Below are 21,619 nucleotides of genomic sequence, written 5' to 3'. Positions count from 1 at the left end.
GAAAAAAGGGACTGGTCACTTCACTACCACTTCCAGGATACCACAGCTTCCAAACAGAGAGGAGCCTAGTCTCTCTTCCTTGTGAGTCCCCACCCTGTACCCTTCACAAGGCAAGGCCCCCAGGAGCAGCTGTCCCACACCCAACTGAACATTCCTACTGGCAGTAGCTCTGTATTCAATTCAATGAGAAGACTTAACTATCCTAAATATATATGTACCCAATACTGGAGCACCCAGATTAATAAAATAAGTTCTTAGAGACTTATGAAGAGACTTAGATAACTACACAATAATTGTGGGAAACTTTTAACACCTCACTGACAGTATTGAACAGATCATTGAGGCAGAAAAACTAACAAAGATATTTGGGACCTAAACTTGACATTTGACAAAATGAACCTAACAGACATCTACAGACCATTCCACCCAACGTAGAATGTACATTCTTCTCATCTGCACATAGCACATACTCTAAAATTGATCACATACTTGGCCATAAAGCAATTCTCAAGAAATTGAAAAAAAAAAAATCCTACCAACTGCACCCTTGGAACACAACCCAAAGAAACAAGAAATCAATACCAAGAAGATCTACTAAAACCAAACAATTAAGTGAAAATTAAACAATCAGCTTCCCAATGACATTTCGGCAAACAATGAAATTAAGGCAGAAATCAAGAAATTCTTTGAAACTAATGAAAACAAACATACAACATACTGGAAACTCTGGACACAGCTAAAGCAGTGTTACAAGGAAAGATGATAGTGCTAAATGCGCACATCAAAAAGTCAGAAAGATCTCAAATCAACAGCCTAACATCACACCTAGAGTAATCTGAAAAACAAGAGCAAACCAACCCCAAAGGTAGCAGAAGAAGAGCAGAGCTGAACTGAACTGAATAAAACAGAGACAGGAAAAACCACGTAAAAGATCAACAAAACCAAAAGTGGGTTTTTTAAAAGAATAAATAAGATTGATAGACTGCTAGCTAGACTAATAAAGAAAAAAGAGAGAAGATTCAAATAAACACAATCAGAAAGGACAAACGGGACATTACCACTGACCAAGAATATTATGAATACCTCACAAACTGGAAAACACAGTAGAAATGGATAAATTCCTGGAAACATACAACCTCCCAAGATTGAACCAGAAAGAATGTGAATACTTGAACAGACCAATAATGAGTTCTAAAATTGAATCAGTAATAAAAAACCTACTAACCAGAAAAAGCCCTGGACCAGACAAATTCACAGCCCAATTCCACCAGACATAGAAAGAACAGCTGGTACCAATCCTACTGAAACTATCCCAAATAATTAAGGAGGAAGGTCTCCTCCCTTACTCATTTGATAATGCTACTATCATTTTGATATCAAAACTTGGCAGAGACACAACAAAAAAAACTTCAGACCAATATCCCTGATGACCAAAAATGTAAAAATCCACAATAAAATACTAACAAACCAAACCTAGCAGCACATCAAAAAGCTAATCCACCACAATCAAGTAGGCTTTATTTCTGGGATAGAGTTTGGTTCAACATACGCAAATCAATAAAAGTGATTCATCTCATAAACAGAAACAAAAACTACATGAACATCTCAACAGATGCAGAAAAGGCTTTTGATAAAATTCAAATCCCTTCATATTAAAAACCCTCAACAAACTAGATACCAACATATCCTAAAATAATAGGAGCTATCTATGACAAACCCACAGCCAACATCATACTGAATGGGCAAAAGCTGGAACTATTCTCCTTGAGAACTGGAATAAGACAAATATGCCCATTCCCACATTTCTATTCAACATATCGCTAGAAGTCATAGCCAGAGCAATCAGACAAGAGAAAGAAAGAAAAGGCATCCAAACAGGAAGAGAGGAAGTCAAACTATCTCTCTTCACGGATGATGTGACACTATACCTAAAAAACCCCATAGTCTCTGCCCAAAGGCTTCTAGATTCGATGAACAACTTCAGCAAAGTTTTAGGATACAAAATCAATGTACAAAAATCAGTACCATTTCAATACACCAATAACATACAAGCTGAGAGACAAATCAAGAGTGAAAGCCTATTCACAACAGCAACAAAAAGGAATAGGAATACAGATAACCAGGGAGGTGAAAGAGCTGTACAGTGAGAGTTACAAAATACTGTTGAAAAAAATCAGAGGTGACACAAATGAAAAAATATTCTATGCTCATGAATAGGAAGGATCAATATTTTTAAAATGGTCAAACTGCCCACAACTATTTACAGATTCAATGCTAATCCTGTCAAACTACCAATGACATTTTTTACAGAATTAGAAAAAACATTCTAAAATTCATTTGGAACCAAAAAAGAGACCAAATAACCAAAGCAATCCTAATCCAAAAGCACAAAGCCAGAAGCATCACACTATCTGACTTCAAACTATACTATAAAGATAGAGTAACCAGGCAGGGTGAGGGGGCTCACGCCGGTAATCCTAGCACTTTGGGAAGCCAACATGGGCAGATCACGAGGTCAGGAGTTTGAGACCAGCCTGGACAACATAGTAAAACCCCGTCTCTACTAAAAATACAAAAAAAAAATTAGGTGGGCATGGTGGCAGGTGCCTGTAATCCCAGCTACTCAGGAGGCTGAGGCAGGAGAATTGCTTGAATCTGGGAGGCAACAGTTGCAGAAAGCTGAGATCTTGCCATTGCACTCCAGCCTAGGCAACAATGTGAGACTCCATCTCAAAAAAAAAAAAAAAAAAAAAGAGTAACCAAAACAGCATGGTACTGATATAAAAATAGACACATAGACCAATGGAACAGAATACAGAGCCCAGAAATAAAGTCATATATCTATAACCACCTGATCTTCAACCAAGTTGACAAAAACAAGCAATAGTGAAAGGACTCCCTATTTGCTGCTGGGATAACTGGCTAGTCACATGCAGAAGATTAAAATTAGACCTGTAACTTTCACCATATACAAAAATCAACTCAAGATGCATTAAAGACTTAAATATAGAACCTAAAACTATAAATACCCTAAAAGAAAAACTAGGAAATATCATTCTGGACATTGGCCCAGACAAAGATTTGATGATGAAGATGCCAAAAGCAATTGCAACAAAAACGAAAACTGAAAAACGAGACCTAATGAAATGAAAGAGCTTCTGCACAGCAAGAGAAACTACCAACAGAGCAAACAGACAACGTATAGAATGGGAGAAAATATTTGCAAACTACATATCCAACAAAGGTCTAATATTCAGAATCTATAAGGAACATAAACAAATCAACAAGCACAACACAAACAACCCCATTAAAAATGGGCAAAGGACGTGAATAGACACTTCTCAAAAGAAGATAAACACATGGTCAACAAGCCTATGAAAAAATGCTCAATATCACTAATCATTAGGGAAATGCAACTCTAAAGCACAGTGAAATACCATCTCACACCAGTCAGAATGGCTATTATTAAAAAGTTAAAAAAGTAACAGATGCTGGCGAGGTTATTGAGGAAAGGGAATACTTATACACTGGTGGTGGAAATGTAAATTAATTCAGCCACTGTGGAAAGCAGTCTGGAGATTTCTGAAAGAACTTAAAATAGAACTACCATTTGACCCAGCAATTTCATTACTGGGTATACACCCAAAGAAATATAAATCATTTTACCACAAAGACACAGGTATGCATATGTTTATCGCAGCACTATTCACAATAGCAAAGACACAGAATCAACCTAGAAGCCCATCAGCAGTGGACTGGATAAAGAAAATGTGGTATGCATACACCATGGAATACTACATAGTTATTAAAAAATGAGATCATGGCCTTTGCAACAACATGGATGGAGCTGGAAGTTGTAATCTTAAATGAGTTAATGCGGGAACAGAAAATCAAATACTGCACGTTTTTACTTATAAGTGGTAGCTAAACATTGAGTATATATGGACACAAAAAAGCGAACGATAGACACTGAAGCCTATTGGAGGGTGGAGTGTGGGAGGAAGGTGAGGACTGAAAAACTACCTGTCAAGTATTATGAGATTACCTGGGTGACAAAATTATCTGAACACCAAATCCTCATGACACGCAATTTACCCATGTAACAAACCTGCACACGTATCCCTTGAACCCAAAATAAGAGTCGGAAAGAAAAATGAAAAATAAAATTCTAACTACAGCTCAGACTAACCCCTGAGTAGCAAGCACATCCACAGGGTAGCACCAAAGCAGCATAGGAAAGGCATTAAAACCGAATCTGAGATTAGAATCACTTTCCACAGAAAGCGAGAGTACGCTTAGTCACATGGATTGCCTACTAAAACAAACAAAAAATTAATATTATCCAGAGCATAAGAGAACACATAATCATATCAACATAATATTCAAATTTTCCAATATACACTCCAAAATGACTTGACATATTTAAAAAAAAAAAAAGGAAAATGTGTCCAATTCTCAAGGGAAAGGACGATCAACAGATGCCAATCCTGAGTTGATCAAAATGTTGGAATTATCAGAGAAGACTTTAAAGTAGCTACTAACTATGGTCCCTGGGGTAAAAGACCAAACTTGAAATGAACAGAAAGGTATAGGTACTCAAGAGAGGAACAGAAACCACTCAGAAAATGAAGACTTAAAAAATACAGTATCTAAGATTCTAAAAATCTCTGGGTGAGCTAAACAGCAGAACAGATATGACAGAGACAAAAGTAAGTGAACTGCAAGATATAGCAACAGAAAATATCCAGCATAGATAGATATGAGGAACAAGAGAGAGGAAAAAAGATTGAAAAATAAATGAACAAAGCCTTAGAGATATGTAGGACACTATCAAAACAGCTAACATTCTTGTCACTGGATTCCCAGAAGAGAAGAAAATAACTGGGGCAGAAAAATATTTGGAAAAAGTAATTTCTGAAAACTTCCCAAAATTACTGAAATACATCATTTTACAAATTCAGGAACTAGAAACACACAAACAGAATAAATAAAATACCTCAACATATCAGAATCAAACCATTTAAAACCTAAGTGTTTAAATCTTGATATAATCTAGAGAAAAACGAAAAATTACATATCGGGGAAAACTATTTGAATGACTACAGATGAGACCTGAAGATAGTCTTTTTTATGTTTTTAAAATTTATTTATTTATTTATTTATTTATTTATTTATTTATTGGAGACATGGTTTTGCTCTGTTGCCTAGGCTAGAGTGCAATGACATGCTCACAGCACACAGCAGTCTCAAAACTCCTGCGCTCAAGGGATCCTCCCACCTCAGCAACAGCCACCCTAGTAGCTGGGACTACAGGTGCATGCCACTAGGACCGGCTAATTTTTTTGTATTATTTTGTAGAGACAGTGTTTCGCCACGTTGCCCAGGTTGGTCTCAAACTGCTGGGCCCAAGTGATCCACCCACCTCAACCTCCCAAAGTGCTGGGATTACAGGCGTGAGCCACCAGACCTGGCCGAAAATAGTCTTTTACGAGTTTGAAAGTTTTGATTTTTCCGTAAGTGCACTCCTGGTAACTTGAAAACACTGCACATTTGTCTCCTTTCTGTGGCCAGAATTGTTTTGTATCTCAAGTATGGAAAGGAGCTTTGCCAGAATCCTCCCGTGCTAAGTGTAAGTAGAGCAGTTAGACTTTAACATGGTTGTGTAATAGTAATGAACATTCACATCTGACTTCAGGCAAGGCATGGCTGGAATGAAAAACATTGACCGTTAAGTGTTTTAAGGTGAACTTCTCAGATACTAGATCTCTTAGCTCACATAGTGGAATTTCGAGGAAAGTACAGGGTTTGCTCTTTATCTCCTGAGAAATGCGATGATGATTCTTTAAAGTACTGAGGGGTCAGGGAGAGGAGAAAACCATTAACCAAGCATTGTATAATCGGCTAAAATATTTTGCAGAAATGAAGGCAAAAGTAAAATAGTCTCAAATGAAGGAAAATGAAGGGAATTTGTCACAAGCAGACTTGCTCTAAAAAGAATGCTAAAATTCTTCAGGATAAAGGGAAATTATACCAGAAGGAAAAATGGATTTTCAGGAATGAAGCAAAACATAAATGTAAATGGGTAAGTAAATATAAAAGACTATTTTTCCTCTTGAGCTCTACCTGACTGTTGAAAGCAAAAATTATACAAACATCTGATGGGTCTTCCACATATATAAATGTAATACATGTACCAACTAATGACTAAAGGTCAGGGAGTGGGGTAGGAGACAGTGTAAACCTATATGGTTGCAAGGCTTCTTTCTACATTTTACTTGAAGTGGTATAATAGTAATAGTAAGTAGACTGCAAAAGTTTAGGTATGTATATTATAATCCACAGAATTACCAAAAAGTATATTAAAACTATAATATAGAAATTTAAATGGAATATTACAAATTTTTTAATAATCCATCAGAAAACAGGAAAGCAGAAACATAAAAACAAAAATATAGAGGAAAAACAGAAAACAATAATAAAATGGAAGGCCTAAATCCAACCATATAATTACATTAAATGTAAATTATCTAAACACAGCAATTAAAACACAGAAATTGTCAGATTGGAATTTTTAAAAAGAGATCTAATATGTGTTATCTACAAGTAACTTACTTTAAATATAAAAATAGATAGAAAAAAGATGGGAAAAATATACCATGGAAAAATTAATTTAAAAAAAGCTGGACTGGCTGTATTAATATCAAAGTAGATTTCAGAACAAAGACATTACTAGGAATAAACAGAGATAGTACAGATTGATTAAAAAGAGTCAATTTATCAAAACACAAGAGTTCTAAACATGTATACATCTAACAACAAAGCTTCAAAACACACAAAATAAAAATACACAGAAGTGAAATGAGAATTAAAGAAATCCACAATTATATTTTGAAATGTCAGTGCTAACAAAATCATCAAATTGGTATGAAACTACATTCTGCCCAACAATAGGAAACAAGATATTCTTTCATAAGTGCACATGGGACGTTCACCAAGATATTCTGGGGCAACACAAATCTTAACTTGAAAAGAACTAAAATCTTAAAAGTACATGTGTGTGAGAGAGAGAGTGTGTGTGTGTGTGTGTGTGTGTGTGTGGTGGTTTTTTTTGTTTTTTGTTTTTTGTTTTTAGATGGAGTCTCAGCCAGGTGTGATGGCTCACGCCTGCAATGCCAGCACTATGGAGGCTGATGTGGGTGGATCACGAGGTCAGGAGTTCAAGACCAGCCTGACCAATATTGTGAAACCCCATCTCTACTAAAACTACAAAAATTCGCTGGGCGTGGTGGCACGTGCCTGTAGTCCCAGCTACTTGGGAGGCTGAGGCAGGAGAATCACTTGAACCTGGGAGGCAGAGGTTGCAGTGAGTCAAGATTGCGCCACTGCACTCCAGCCTGGGCAACAGAGCAAGATGCCATCTCAAAAAAAAAAAAAAAAAAATTGCTATATGGTAGCTCATATTGTTATCTCTTGGTGTGCTTTTATTGTTTTACTTGGCAATTTTATACATCTAAAGTATACTGCTACATAATCAACTTGACTCTTATTTACAAACGACTTCGAAGCTTAGTAGTGAGTTAAGCACTATTAGAGAATGTTTTGGTGCATATTTGAGCATCAGTTATGATTTTCAATGGAAATAAACCCAAAAGGCAAGTAACTGTCATTATAATTCTGATTATTAGAATAGAACAATAGCTACATATTGGACATTTCACCTCCTGCCTTTAGAACCCTTAAGATGCAATTATTTAATTTTGAAGCATACCCTTTTTGTTTCCTTTGCAGCCTGAGAATCATTATTTTTTTCAAAACCTTCTTTCAGCTCCTAGTCCTTGAGTGATGAGTGTGGTCATATAGATGCTTATATCATACAGATAATTTTATATCATATAGATATTTTAAACACTGAATAACATAGCAAAAACCTTTGAAAGCAAGATGACACCTAAGACCAATGGCTACCATATAAGGCAAACATATCAACTGTGAATTGAATAGTAAATGCTACTCCTGCACCAATTAATAGTGTCATGCATTCAAGTACCAGGTATGGCTTTTTCTGCTATGACACATGACTTCTTAAGAGCAGATTATCACATAACAAACAACATATTATGTAATTAGCATTTTCTTACTTATTAAAAAATAAATTTTTAGGCTGGGCATGTCGGCTCAAGCCTCTAATCCCAACACTTTGGGAGGTCGAGGTAGATGAATCTCTTGAGCCCAGGAGTTGGAGACCAGTCTGGGCAACAAAGCGAGACCCTGTCTCTACATAAAACAAAACGTTTTTTAAAATCAAAAATAGACCAGCCGCTGTGGCTCATGCCTGTAATCCCAGCACTTTGGGAGGTCGAGAGGGGTGGATCACCTGAGGTCAGAAGTTTGAGACCAGCCTGACCAACATGGTGAAACCCCGTCTCTACTAAGAAATACAAAAATTAGCTGGCATGGTGACTGGTGCCTGTAATCGCAGCTACTCGGGAGGCTGAGGCAGGAGAATCGCTTGAACCCGGGAGGCGGAGGCTGCAGCGAGCCGAGATCGAACCACTGAATTCCAGCCTGCGCTACAGAGTGAGACTCCGGCTCAAAAAAATAATAAAAACAAAAAATAAATTTTATAAGGAAAAATATCCCTAGAATACTTTTCCCCACCAAGGGCTACCTATTAATATCTCACATAACTCTGTGCTTGAAACACAATTTGGGAAATATTGCCTTAAGATTTACTTTGACTAGCAATTTAGTGTTGCTTTTTAAAAAAATTCCGTACTCTGGAGTAACAGTGTTCTAAAACTGCTGAAAAACATTGGTTCGAGAAAAACATTTAGAAACACAAACCCTTGGAATGTGAGATGAAAACCCGAGCTAAAGGGAGAAAAAGGAAGAGAGAAAGAACACACAGGAAATAAAGGAATACAGTCAAGTGAAATACGACCACAAAGAGGAACAGATCCATCTCATTTACCATTGGGGTATGGACGGACGTGTGGTGCTCGAGAAGACTGTTATTGATCAGAGTTTTGCTCTAGATGACAAGTAGGACTGTAGTATCTCTAGGATGGGTCACTTCCCAAGCCCTCTATTACTTAAAAATTCAAGAAGGAACCGATGCTGGAGTACTTGTATCTCAGACTTCTAACCACTGCTCCTACGCTTTTCCAATATTACAACGAAAGACCAGTAGGGGGAGAAAAACGCACAGTACCGAACCCTTATCAGTAGTAATCTCAAAAGTCAACAGATTGATTTACTCTCAAGCAAACAGACGTCTAAGGTACGCAGTACCAAGACACCACCTTGAATCAAATCTATAGCCTATATGACATTTCTGAAGCCTCTGTTGGCTTTACGCGAAAAAAATCCCCCACGTCTTCTGAATAGTTAGAATTGAATCCTACAAGCTGGTTCGAATCAGAATCCGATTCAAAAAAAAAAAAAAAACAGCGCTTAGCAAAAGGTCCCCACGAACTGAGTCAAAGGACTGCAGAGGGCTGTGACAGTGCATTCCGCCTTAGGCATGGTATACAACTTAAACCATGTTGGCAGAAGAAAGCACAGCAACGCTTTGTAAAAAGCATTCTTTCTATTATAGAATCCATAACCACTCCGGTTAGCCACTGACAGCGGCGGTTAGCCACCGCGCCTCCTCTTACCCCCAAACTAATCTCGTTTCCTCTATGGGTGTAAAAGTGAAATAACCCACTTGCTCCCAATATTCCTTTCTATATCTCTACCCGAGCTCGCCTGCTGCTCGTAGAAACAAATATACTACATGTACGTTGTCCTAGGATGACACAACACCCTCACTACTCCAGAAGACGGATCATTTAACAAACGTCAGAAGAGCAGCCCCAACTGTACATAAACTTCGGGCGGAAAAGCAAGGCGCAGGCGCAGTAGCACATATTGTTACCCTATTTGCCCACTCCCTGTTCTTCCTCGCCTCAATTTCACTTCCGCTGCTGTGCGCATCTGCTTCCGGGGAATTGTAGGCCCTGCCCCTCCTCTGCTCTTACCCTCCTCTGCCGGAGGAGGGGGGGAGCCGAGGGGGTGGGGAAGAGTTCGTTGTTTGTTTACACGATGTGAGCGGAAAAAGAGACCAATAAAGTTTATTCTGGAAACAAAAGGAAAAAAAAACAGGGGCGACGGAGAAAGGAGTCGGGGGCGGGGGCGTGTGGCGGGGGCTAGCCAGGAGAGGGAGCGAGAAGGAGAAAGCAGCAGTTCCGGTGCCGCCGCTGCGGCCGCTGAGGTCTCGGGCTGCTGCTGCCGCGGCCGCTGGGACTGGGGCTGGGGCCGCCGGCGAGGCAGGGCTCGGGCCCGGCCGGGCAGCTCCGGAGCGGCGGGGGAGAGGGGCCGGGAGGCGGGGGCCGTGCCGCCCGCTCTCCTCTCCCTCGGCGCCGCCGCCGCCGCCCGCGGGGCTGGGACCCGATGCGGTTAGAGCCGCGGAGCCTGGAAGAGCCCCGAGCGTGAGTAGAGCGCGGACTGGCCGGGAGCGGGTGCGGTGGGAATGGGGACGGGGTGGGTGCCGGAGACTCCCGGGCGCGCCCGCCGTGTTGGGCGGGGGCTACGGGCTGGTCGTCTCCCAGCGTCGGCCCGCGGCGGAGTTCGCCTGCGATCGCCGCTCCCTCTCCCTCTCCCTCTCCCTCGCCTGCCTCTGGCCTCTCCCAGCTGCAGAGGCGAGGGCTCGTCGCTCCCTCTCCTTTCTCTCTGGCTGCCGCCTCACTCTTCCTTTCCTTCTACTCCCAGTTTTGGGGACGGGGCGGCTGGAGGTTGAGGAAGTGCGCCCAGGGCCGCCGCCCCGGCCGCGGTGGCTCCGTCTCCCGCGCCCTGCACGCCCACCCAGCCGGCGGGTGGAGGGGCTGCCGCGAGCACCGCGGCGCAAGGCACCCGGGTACGGAACCGCGAGCTTTTCCGGAGGGGCTGTCACGCCCGAGGACTCCGGCCCCGCCAGCCTGGCGGCCCTGCGTTTGCCTCTTACTGGGTTTAAATCGCCCGGCAGGGGTATGGAAGGAACACCGCTCCCCCCACTCCCCAGCTCCCCCTCCCACCCTTCCTTTCGAGGTTGTTTTTTCCTTTTAGCTGAGACAAACGCTTAGACCTTTCATTCATAGACCTGAGACAGTGACTCATGTGACTTGTGTCTTTACTAAGTGTATTATGTGATGCCTGTTCCATAGCTCCTAAGTGGCTCAGAAAGGTAGGGTAGGGCCCAGAATTGGGCTATGTAAACACCAGATGTTCAGCCGGCGTGTTTTTGACCTCGGCTTGAGGGGTTTATTTTAGGATGCTAAACGAATAGTGATGGTGGCCAACCATGTTACCAGACTTGGGAATCGAAAGCTATTTTTTTTATGTCAATAATTGAGGCTGTTTACATAGTTAAATAAAGGGTAAAGGGAGCGCAACAAGAGGGGCTTTCTAGAAAACAGTCTGCATATTCTTTAATGAATTAGAGTTGTGATTTCATCTTGGTGAAGCTTCCTCATTCCAGCACTGCGCCTTTGTGCACATGCAGGACCTGGGTTTTCGGAGCGATGTTTTGAACCGTAGTTTGTGTGGCCGGGAAGAACCCCTTAGAATACTTGGGCAGGTAAATTCCAGGTTATCTCAGGCGATCATGTCTACTGCGACTTTTGAACCACTGAGGGCAGTATTGGTCATATGTTATCCTGCTTAGAAATTGAATTTTTCTGAGTATTTGCTTACATTGCACCGTACAAAATTTATGTGCTGGATTGCGTGTTTTAAGACGACTTCTGGAAAATACTCAAAATACCGTGTTGCTAAGTTAGTTTGGATAAATCGAAACACTTTGCTCTCAAAGCAACTACAGTCTTAACAATTTAATGTGTGTATTCAGGTTTTAAGTTGTTTTTTTTTTTTTCTTTTATCTAAAGCACTGAAGCTCGATTGACAGCATAGATCTCTATCTAAATATCACATGTTCTGGAAAATTTTAATTATCAGATTAACTGTTCTGCAGTGTCATCAGCCAAAATTATCTGAGGAGGACTCTGTGTGTGTGTGTGTGTGTGTGTGTGTGTGTGTGTGTATGTTGGTGTTTTGCTTAAGTTTTTTCATCTCACATTTTGGGACAAAATAAAACTTCATAACTTTTTTCAAAAGTTTCTTGTGCTTTTTCAAAATAGAGTACGTTGCTATTAAAATCGTAAAAAAGGTGATAAAAAGTGATAGCATATCGTAATAATAGCATCATGGGGGAAATAACAAGAAAGTAAAGGAATATTAATATTGTATGATTGTGCATGTAAAGTTTTAAAGACATTCCTGTCAGTTTTAAATAATTAAAAATGAAACACCTATAAATGTAAAAGAGTGTTTTTATTTAAGGTTAAAACTTAACTAAATTGGTTACAGCATTAAGGAGATGTCACTAAATACAAATATTGTACTTAAACTGAAAAATGGCTTCATGAAAGTGTAAATTGTCATGGCCCTTGATATATTTAAAAGGGAGACTGTGAAAGTGCAGTGGCTTTACTTGCTCTGTGCATGGAACAGCCTTTCTGATAGCAGAGCTTCCTTCCTGTCAGAATAAAGTCGTCTCCATCCCAAATCGGTATCCCCTTAAAAAATAAAACAAAAAAAAAACCCTAAACTTAATATATAACGTAGATTGTAATAACTTTTTCTCTAAACCAGTTTACTTTGTGTGCCACTTCTTCTAAGTGCCCTTTACGAAATAAAGATTTTTAAACAGTTACGATTACCATTTAAAGGACACTTGCTCTGTTGATCTGTTTATTTGAAGAGAGGTAATTTAATCCCATTTGATCTCTTGAGCAGGTACAATAGCATTAAAAGGATCAGTTCTCTATTATTTTATATCTTGAATTCCAAGACAGGGGTGATTCTTTAAATGAAGTGTATTTCTTAAGCATTATAAAATATTTCGTCTTTAGTGAAAATATTTACAGTCTTAAAAATTATTCAGCTTTAGAAGTATGTGTCTTAGAATGTCATGGTTTACATTTTATTAGCACAGTTATCAAATAGTTTTTCTTAAGTATTACTTACCTTGAGCTATATTAACAGTGCCATAGACAGAGTGGTATTACTATCCCTAAGAAATGGTGTTCTAATCTGAAGTCAGTTGGCAGGTGACAGACTCATTGACAAAACCAACATTTGCCGACTCCTTTCACTGTATCATGCTGCGTCTAATCTCCAGCCTGTTTTTTAATAGAACTGAAGAAATTAGGGCCCAAGGAGGCTTAATTACTGAAGATCTCCATTTCCCATATTTGCAGTAATATCTTTATTTAATTTCCTTTACATCATAAACAGCGGTTTTCAATCCTGGCTACACATTAGAATAATCTAGGGAGCTTTTTAAAAGTACTCTGGTCTCGTCCCCAGAGATCGTGATTCAGTTGGCCTGAGATGGATCCCAGTTATCTGTGTTTTTGTTTGTTTTGAAGTTCACCGGGAAATGCTAATAGAAAAGAATGTAAAACCCTGGCTGTCAAGGACCTGTATGATTTGGTCCTTGCTTCTTTCTCTAGGTTTATTTCTCCTCCCTACTCCTGCAGCTCCCTTGGTTTTTTCACACTCTCCTGTGCAAATACAGTTTGTACTTCCTGAGACATTTGAACACTCCGTTCTCCTTCCTTGACTGGTTGACTCCTACTGATCTTTCACATCACCTCCTTTGAAAAGTCTAGTCTGGGTTAGGTGTCCCTGCTTCCTGTTCCTATAGCATCTTGTACTCCCACTGTCATAGCATTAACCTCACTGCATTGTAATTGCCTATTTCTTTGTCCATATCCTCTATTAGGCTGTAAATTCCATGAGGATAGGGACTCCTATCTTATATACTGTACAGTTGTATTTTTATTGCCAACCATAGTAGCCTGTAAATTATAGCACTTGACTGAACAAATAAATATAGTAGAGACAGAATTCTTTAAAACATATAGTGATTCATAAGCACCAGTTTTTATTCTTGCCAATTTCATTTAATATTTTTGGTCACTAAAAATGTACAACCCTGAAATTGCCACACATGAATTTCATTTGGGGACAGTTGAAATGTTATAAAATATATAGAGTGGCATTCCACCTCAGACATATACACACACACAAAAAATGAAGATTATTATCATGTATGGTACTGCACTGGAAATAAGGAGACTTGAATTCTTCCCGTTTCACCACAGACATTTGGACACATCTCAATCTCTTTGGGTGTCATGTATAATATAGAGGGATTGTACTAGATGCTCTACGTGGTTCTCACTGATCTAGCCTTAAAATTCTGTATCAACAGTATTGGCTTTGGAATCTGAGGCACCATGGTTCAAAACTTAGTTCTTCAACTTACTGGCAGGATTACTTTGGACAGATTTTCTTATCTGTAATGGGGGTAATTACTATTCAATAGAGTTGTTGAATTAAATGAGATAATGTAGATCCAAGAGAGTTCTTGACCTGGATCAGGTGGTTAATAAATGTTCATTTCCTTTCTCCTTAGGAAGTGTTAGATCTCATGAGTGGACTTATCTGAGATAACAGAAGGACACAGTTTACGTAATAAATCCTATTTTCCACTCTGCTGACTGTTAGCACTGCAGGTGTGATTAGGGACCAAAAAACGCTGTGACATTTGGTTTCAGTCTCTCAGAACCCTATTCCACTGTCAAACACTCAGGTGTTAGTCAGCCTGCTTGGGAAATAATTATGCCTGGAAGTTTCAGCCAAGAGAGGATAGCAAGTGCCAAGCTATTCATATATATATATATATGTGATAATATGGGGGAGGGTAGAGTCTAAACTGATGAGTTTACACTGTGTCCAAAGATAAGTAACATCAGACGTCATCATTCTAAAAAATGGGAACAAATTAAAATTAAGGATGATTTATAAAAGAAAATCCAAAGATTTTGGTGAAATCTCTGTTCACCAAACCTTAAATCAGGAATCATTATGTAGTAATTTTCAGGTGATGCAAGAAATATAGGAAAATTTGGCCTTCTGGTCAGGACTAATTCCAGAAGATAGGCACAAATAATGTTTTCAATGTCAGATTAGCAGTTACAGATATCAGCAGACTGAAGTTGTTGGTACTTTTCTCTACTTGGGAACCATATTTTAAAATTTAATATAGCGTTATATATATCACCTTTATTTATTTGGTAATATTGAAAGTAAACTTATGCAGAATGTCATATAGGTTGGACATCCCTAATCTGAAAATCTGAAATTTTATATGCTCCAAAATCTGAAACTTCTTGAGTGCCAACATGTGACCATAAGTGGAAAATTCTACACCTGACACCTTTGCTTTCTGGTGGTCCAAGGTACACAAACTTTGTTTCATGCATACAGTTATTTAAAATATTGTATTAAATTACCTTCAGCCTATGTGTATAAGGTGTATGTGAAACATAAATGAATTTTGTGTTTAGACGTGGGTTCCCAATAGATCTCATTATGAATATGCAAATATTCCAAAATCTGAAATCTGAAACGTTTCTGGTCTCCAGAGTTTCAGATGAGGGATACTCATCCTGTAACATTTGCTCTGCAGAAGTTTCTTGTTACCAGTCTTATTTTTGTATGAATCAAATTTGCTCGCCTGAGTTTTCCTTTAAGTTTATGTGTAAGTGAATTTTATAAGTAACTTATTTGGAATAAATACTGTAATAAAAATTAAAAACTGTGGATAGGGGAAACTGACGCATTAGGATATAAAAGAGAAATATGAGGCAATATATAGTTAAAGTCTGAGGATTCAGCTTCAAGGCTAGAGATTTCCATCATTCAAAAAGATTACTCAGCTATTGGATATACTACTAATATTTTATCACTATATACCTTATTCACATTTAATTATTATATGAATCAGTTGATTCTGGTTAAGGACTTTTTAGGTGTTCTTTCTTTCCCTCTCTACCTATATAGTTCAGGGAGTTTTAAGTTAAAATACTCCTGTAAAAAGTTTGTAAGTTTGTAATAAAAGTGGTGGCTTAGAGCTATCTTTTTCTTCAAATAGTTCTTAAAGTGAAGCTGTTTCTAATATATATTAGAGAGCTCTGGTTTAGATGCCTAAAACAGGGGTCCCCAGCCCCCTGGCCAGCAGACCCAGTACCTGTCCCTGGCCTGTTAGGGACCAGGCTGCACAGCTGGAGGTGAGCAATGGGACCAGCATTGCCGCCTGAGCTCTGCCTCCCGTTGGAGCAGCAGCGGCATTAGATTCTCATAGGAGTATGAACCCTTTTGTGAACTGCACATGCAAGGGATCTAGGTTGCCCGCTCCTAATGAGAATCTAATGCCTGATGATCTGAGGTGGAACAGTTTAATTCCCAAACCATCGCCCCCACACTTCCCCAATCCCTGGAAAAATTACCTTCTACGAAACTGATCCCTGGTGCCCAAGAAGCTGGCCTAAGGGACTAAATTCCCCTTCAGACTGCTACTTTGTATATGTATATAGTCGCGGCAGATTGTAACACATTTTTGTGTCTTTTTCTGTATTGATACAATAGGAATTGTAATGTGTTGCTTGCTAAGTAACATAATTAATGAGATAATTTAAATAATCACAAGTTGCATAAAACTAGAAAAAAATGTATACATACTAATTATTATTTAAAATTTATATTTAACAGAAGCATAATGTTTCATATTTGGCCTGACAATTCTGATGTATCACTTTGGTAGTTAGCTTGATAATTTAAATTTTACTCATTTATAAGAGGTTGTGTTTTAGCAACTTTTGTATATGATTGTGATTGTTACCAAGGAGTCTGTATAATGGCCAGCATTGCCATTTGAAATAAATGAGGGATTTTTAAAATCTGTAAGAATTCTTACAGACTATGCCTGTCAGGTACACTTCAGATTTTAAGTATTTGTGTAGTAGAAGCCAAGGAAGTCAGTGTTGTGATGTGGAAAAAAAAAAAAAAAACTGCATAGGGATAGAATCATTTTGCTCTAATCATAACTCTCCTAACTCACCAGGAGTTAGCAAGGCTCAGTGAACAAATATGTCTTATAAGTACAACAAAAATATCAGGCACTATTTTGAAGAGGATTTTAGGCGTATGTTTTTGAACAGGCGGGAGACCATGTTGTGTTCATTGTTGTATCCTTAGCACATAGTGTAGTGCCCCAATGTAGGTGATCAGTAAACACTGATCTTTGTGAAACAGAATCATATTTAGAAATAAAAGTACTTTCTTATATTTCTATCAGGAGCCATATGCTTTATCTGAAAAGCAGGTAAATTGCTGTGTGCCAGTCTTAGCTGATCATTTATTGAGCACAGATTTGGCCCTTTGTATTTGTGGCTTTTGCCTCTATGGGTTCCACTTACCACGGATTGAAAATACTAGGAAAAAAAGGATAGTTATTTCTGTACTAAACATACACAGATTTTTTTGGTCATTATTTCCAAACAAAACAGTACAACAACTATTTATATAACATTTACATTGTATTAGGTATTATAAGTAATCTAGAGATGATTTAAAATACACAGGAGTAGGTTATATGCAACAACTACCCTGTTTTATATAAGGGACTTGAACATCTATGGATTTTGGTATCCACAGGGGTCCTAGACCCAATCTCCAATTTCCCATAGATACCAAGGGAAAACTGTATATAAGAAACACTTTTCTATAAGTTATTAACTAGTTGCCTGTTTCTATTGATATGTGGAGACATTTCGGCAAAGATTGTTAGGTTACAGAGAGGCTGTGTGCTGTGGTGAAAAAAAAAATTCGATCACGAATCAGAAAACACGGTTTCTGCATTCATCTATTAACTAGCTGTTTGGCCTGAGATCTTGGCCTTTCAGAGCCTATTTCTTCACCTGCAAGATTTCTAAGGTTCTTTACAACTCCCAAATGCTGAGATTCCTAGTATGTTAAAGTCTATTTTTTATTTCAGGAAAGAGTAAGTAAATCACTCCCTAGAGGGAAGACAGTCTATCTCAGTTTGTTGTGTTTTCAGAAGCTAAGATCATTTTGTCTGCCTGTTTATAAATTTGCACATATTTTAAAGGCCCTTGTGTGAAATTCTGTGGCAGAGAAAAGCTGCCATTGGAAAAGAATGGAGTGGAAGGATTTTTCCCCCCTTTCTTGAAACCATTAGTGACTTTGGAGAATAAATTTCTACAGGTGTGGTCATTTTGGTTACTGGCACTGGGAGCAATTAAATGACTGCCAGACATTGAGAGTAGGTCATCTACTGCGCACCAGTTGCTAGGGTTATAAAGGCCAGCAGACTTGTCACAGCACCCTTAATAGCCACTGGCCAGCATCCTTACTTGTTAAAGACTTCTAGGAAAGTATGTTCCATAATTTCCCTTGGTAACTCATCCCTCTAGATGGTTTTCAGAAAGTGCGTTCTAATCTTAGAAACATAAATCTGTAGGCATGGTAAGCCTCTTTTTTCTAGGTCTGTCCTCAGTTGTGTAGACAAGTATGTGGAAAGATGACAGAAATCATTGTTTTTGATCAGAAAGCAGTGATGTTTATGCTGTTGACTTATTGTTTCTGTTAATATTCAAATTACCTTCAACTTTTGAATATTTTTTAACCAGCACACTGCTCAGGTAATGAGATATTATTTAGAGTTATTTTGAGGATGTACTCATTTTTCAACAAGCTAAGCATATTTATGCGGCTTGCTTTTTTTTGAGAGTTCTTGCTTTTCCAAGTTCTTTTTCATGATGGACTTATGGCAGGTCTAGACCTGAAAGTATTATTGTATTTCAAAACAACTGACTGCCTTTAGCCCCACAGTGACTGAACTGTATTTTTCTCTTAGGAGGTTAACGTCTTTGGCAAGCTAAACATCCTTGGAATTTTTTGCTAAGTCAGCCGCTATTTCGTGAATATAGATTTATGGAGTATATCATCAAATTCAAAGCAGCATTAATGGGAAAATTTGTGGAAAAAATATTGAAATTAGACACTACTTATAAACTCCAATCTGAAATGAAACCATACATGACAGCAGGGAAAGGAAATAATTACATTTTGGAACCCTAACTTTTATACATATAAATATCAATGCGTAGTAATGTCATTTTAAAGTTATGTGCCTTATGAAGCTTTTCTTAAAATCTAATGGCTACTATTATTTGCAATTGAGACCATGATAGGCAGCATCTTATGGTATTTATGAAAGTGAAATTTGTATTCTTTTTTCTAAGTATATACCAGTTGTAAAAGTTGAACATGACTTTTTCAAAGCAGTTTCTATACTTGTCTTGATAATAACAGTAGTAGTAAAGCTCAAAACAGTTTAAAATATTAGTAATTTTACAGTGTAGAGACTTGTTTTTTTTTTTTCTTCACTAGAAATGACCAGCTTTCAGATTTCTTAGTGATATTATGAGACTCCAGATTTCTTCAAAATCATTTTGAGTAAATCTACCAGTGTATAACTGCTAAAGCACAGCTAAATGTATCTTGCCATGGTCTTGTTTGTTTGTTTGTTTGGTATAAATATCAGACATATATGTTCGTTTACTCTAAAACTAATTTTTTACCAATCAAAATTGAGGTACATAATCTAACAATGGGACAGGATATTTGCAGTCAGGATAGTCTTAGAAAATCCACAAAATATGGTCGGTGTAGTAGACTTCTTTAATTTTCCTTGCCTTTTCCTAAATATGTCTCATAATGGTTAAGAGCATGTTCTCTGGAGGCAGACTATTGAGATTACTAGTTTTGTAACTTTGGGCAAGTTATTTAACCCGTTAAATATTCTTCGGGTAATACATATTTCTTCATTTGTAAATGAGGGGTAATAACTACCTACATCACAATATTGTAATGAGGATAAATAAATAATACTTGAAAGCATTTAGTAAAGTGCCTCGTACATAGTAAGCACTCATTAAGTATCTGTGAACTCCTTGAGAGTAAGAACCATGTTATATTTTTCCATTTATTTGGGGGCTTTAACATGAAGTGAATTGAATCTGTCCCTTCCAAGAATTTGCTAGTGGATCCAATTTCTGGATAGTGGACAGTTAAGTTTGCCTTCAAACAAGTGTAGAGTAGTTTTCAGTTCTTTACAATACTGCTTGCTTTTTATTTGTTAAAACTTAACAAAATTTCATTCTAGCTCTAGGAATCTGAATGCTATTTCATACCTAATCCTAAGGGAAGTTAGCAGATGGATATTTAGTTTAATAGGATGAGGAATTAATGGACAGAAGGAATTAAGTAAATGAATGTACATTTTTCACATCTAGTCTGTGCTTCCTATGGATTGATTTTCCCTGTCCATTCCTGGAATCTTCGAATTCCCAGCACTTACCTTAATAGCACCCTACCATTGAAGCAGTATTTGTTTTGTGCTGCTGGATATTTCCTTTCCCTGTCTTGTCTTTTTTTCTCATCTTTTTTTCATGCACTAAAGACAAGAGTTGTGTCATATTGTCACATAGTCCTTATATTACAAAGCTTTTAAAGAAATCTCGCGTCCTATTTTCAAGCTGCTTGTATCTTGTTTGTCCATTCTACTTGCTATGAAGTCTTTATTGAATATAATAATTAACTCTTTTGTGTATCATTCTGTTTGTTACCTAGGACACTCAGTGGACATGTGTAAACTTTACAAGTCGTTTACATAAAAATAAGGAAAGCAACCATGTGTTTTAATTTCCGTAAGTTCAATCTCTTAAGTCTTTGCCTTTAATTACCAAATAGCTATGTGATGCCTCTGATACAAGTTTCTGTGGTATTATCTACCTGGTTTTAGTACTGTTATTACTACTTTATGTAAATGAGACTATTCGCTCATATTTAAGTTTATGGAAAATGTGTATATGTTTATGTTTTCTTCTTGCTTTTTAGCAGTTTTGGCTAGACTGCTCTTGATGGTCATGCAAGGTAACTTATTTTTCTAAAGTTGATGATTTCATGGTCTGTATTTCTCATATACCAGGATAATAGTAAAATCTACACACTTTAAAAATTACATATGTTGTTGTTCATATATATGGAGGTTTCTTCAGAAATTATCTGCGATTTTTGTTGTAATTGTTTTCATTGTTGTGCGCTTTGAAGAATGATTTTTATTAAGCATGCTTCCAAACTTTTTTGTACATGTAAAACTGCATGTAATTTTGTCTGTTTTAGGGGGTGATATGTACAATGAAAAAATAACATGACATTGGATTGCCCTGGTGCTGACCAAGAGTTTGTTTCCATAGTATGGGATTATGGCTGATTTAGGCATTGAAGTTAAAAATTTATTACTTATTATTAAATGACATCACAAAGAGTTATAGTTGAAGCCCATGGAATTAGTTTTCTTGTTTTTTCTATGTGTACATACAAATGTATATATTTTGAATTCCCACAAACCCCAACTTTAATATAAATCTGAGGAGGGGGAACATTATGGACTTCGTATATGCTGCCTCCCTTATTCCTCACAATAACACCTTGATACACATGTAATCACTTCATTTCCAAGATTGGGAAAATGAAGTCTCACATCTAATTAGTACAGTGGAATCTCATTTATTTTACGTGAAATCAACTGTACCTACTCAGTCAAACATAAAAACGTGACAAAAATAATACAGTCGTGTGTATCTTTACAGTGGCAATATGTCAT

At 38.0% G+C, this 21,619-nt stretch overlaps 1 protein-coding gene across 6 annotated transcripts in view; it reads left to right on the top strand.

Annotated features, from left to right (window-relative positions):
• Nucleotides 1-10,173: 10,173 nt before the first annotated feature.
• PIK3CA (phosphatidylinositol-4,5-bisphosphate 3-kinase catalytic subunit alpha) overlaps nucleotides 10,174-21,619 on the top strand; it is an 88,782-nt gene continuing 77,336 nt past the window's right edge. For 2 of the 6 annotated variants that reach the window (XM_037988545.2, XM_007972036.3), the window contains exons 1-2: nucleotides 10,174-10,472; nucleotides 20,584-20,660. The gene's annotated coding sequence lies outside the window, so the exon portion shown is untranslated. Of the gene's footprint in view, nucleotides 10,473-10,538; nucleotides 20,661-21,619 lie in introns of those variants that run through there. The other 4 variants (XM_007972038.3, XM_073023436.1, XM_073023433.1 and 1 more) reach the window with 2 other exon arrangements.

This window comes from Chlorocebus sabaeus, chromosome 15, assembly GCF_047675955.1.
Source record: "Chlorocebus sabaeus isolate Y175 chromosome 15, mChlSab1.0.hap1, whole genome shotgun sequence".
Classification (NCBI taxonomy): Eukaryota; Metazoa; Chordata; class Mammalia; order Primates; family Cercopithecidae; genus Chlorocebus; species Chlorocebus sabaeus.
The sequence above is the reverse complement of the archived record's forward strand: the minus strand, read 5'-3'. Positions and strand labels throughout refer to the sequence as shown.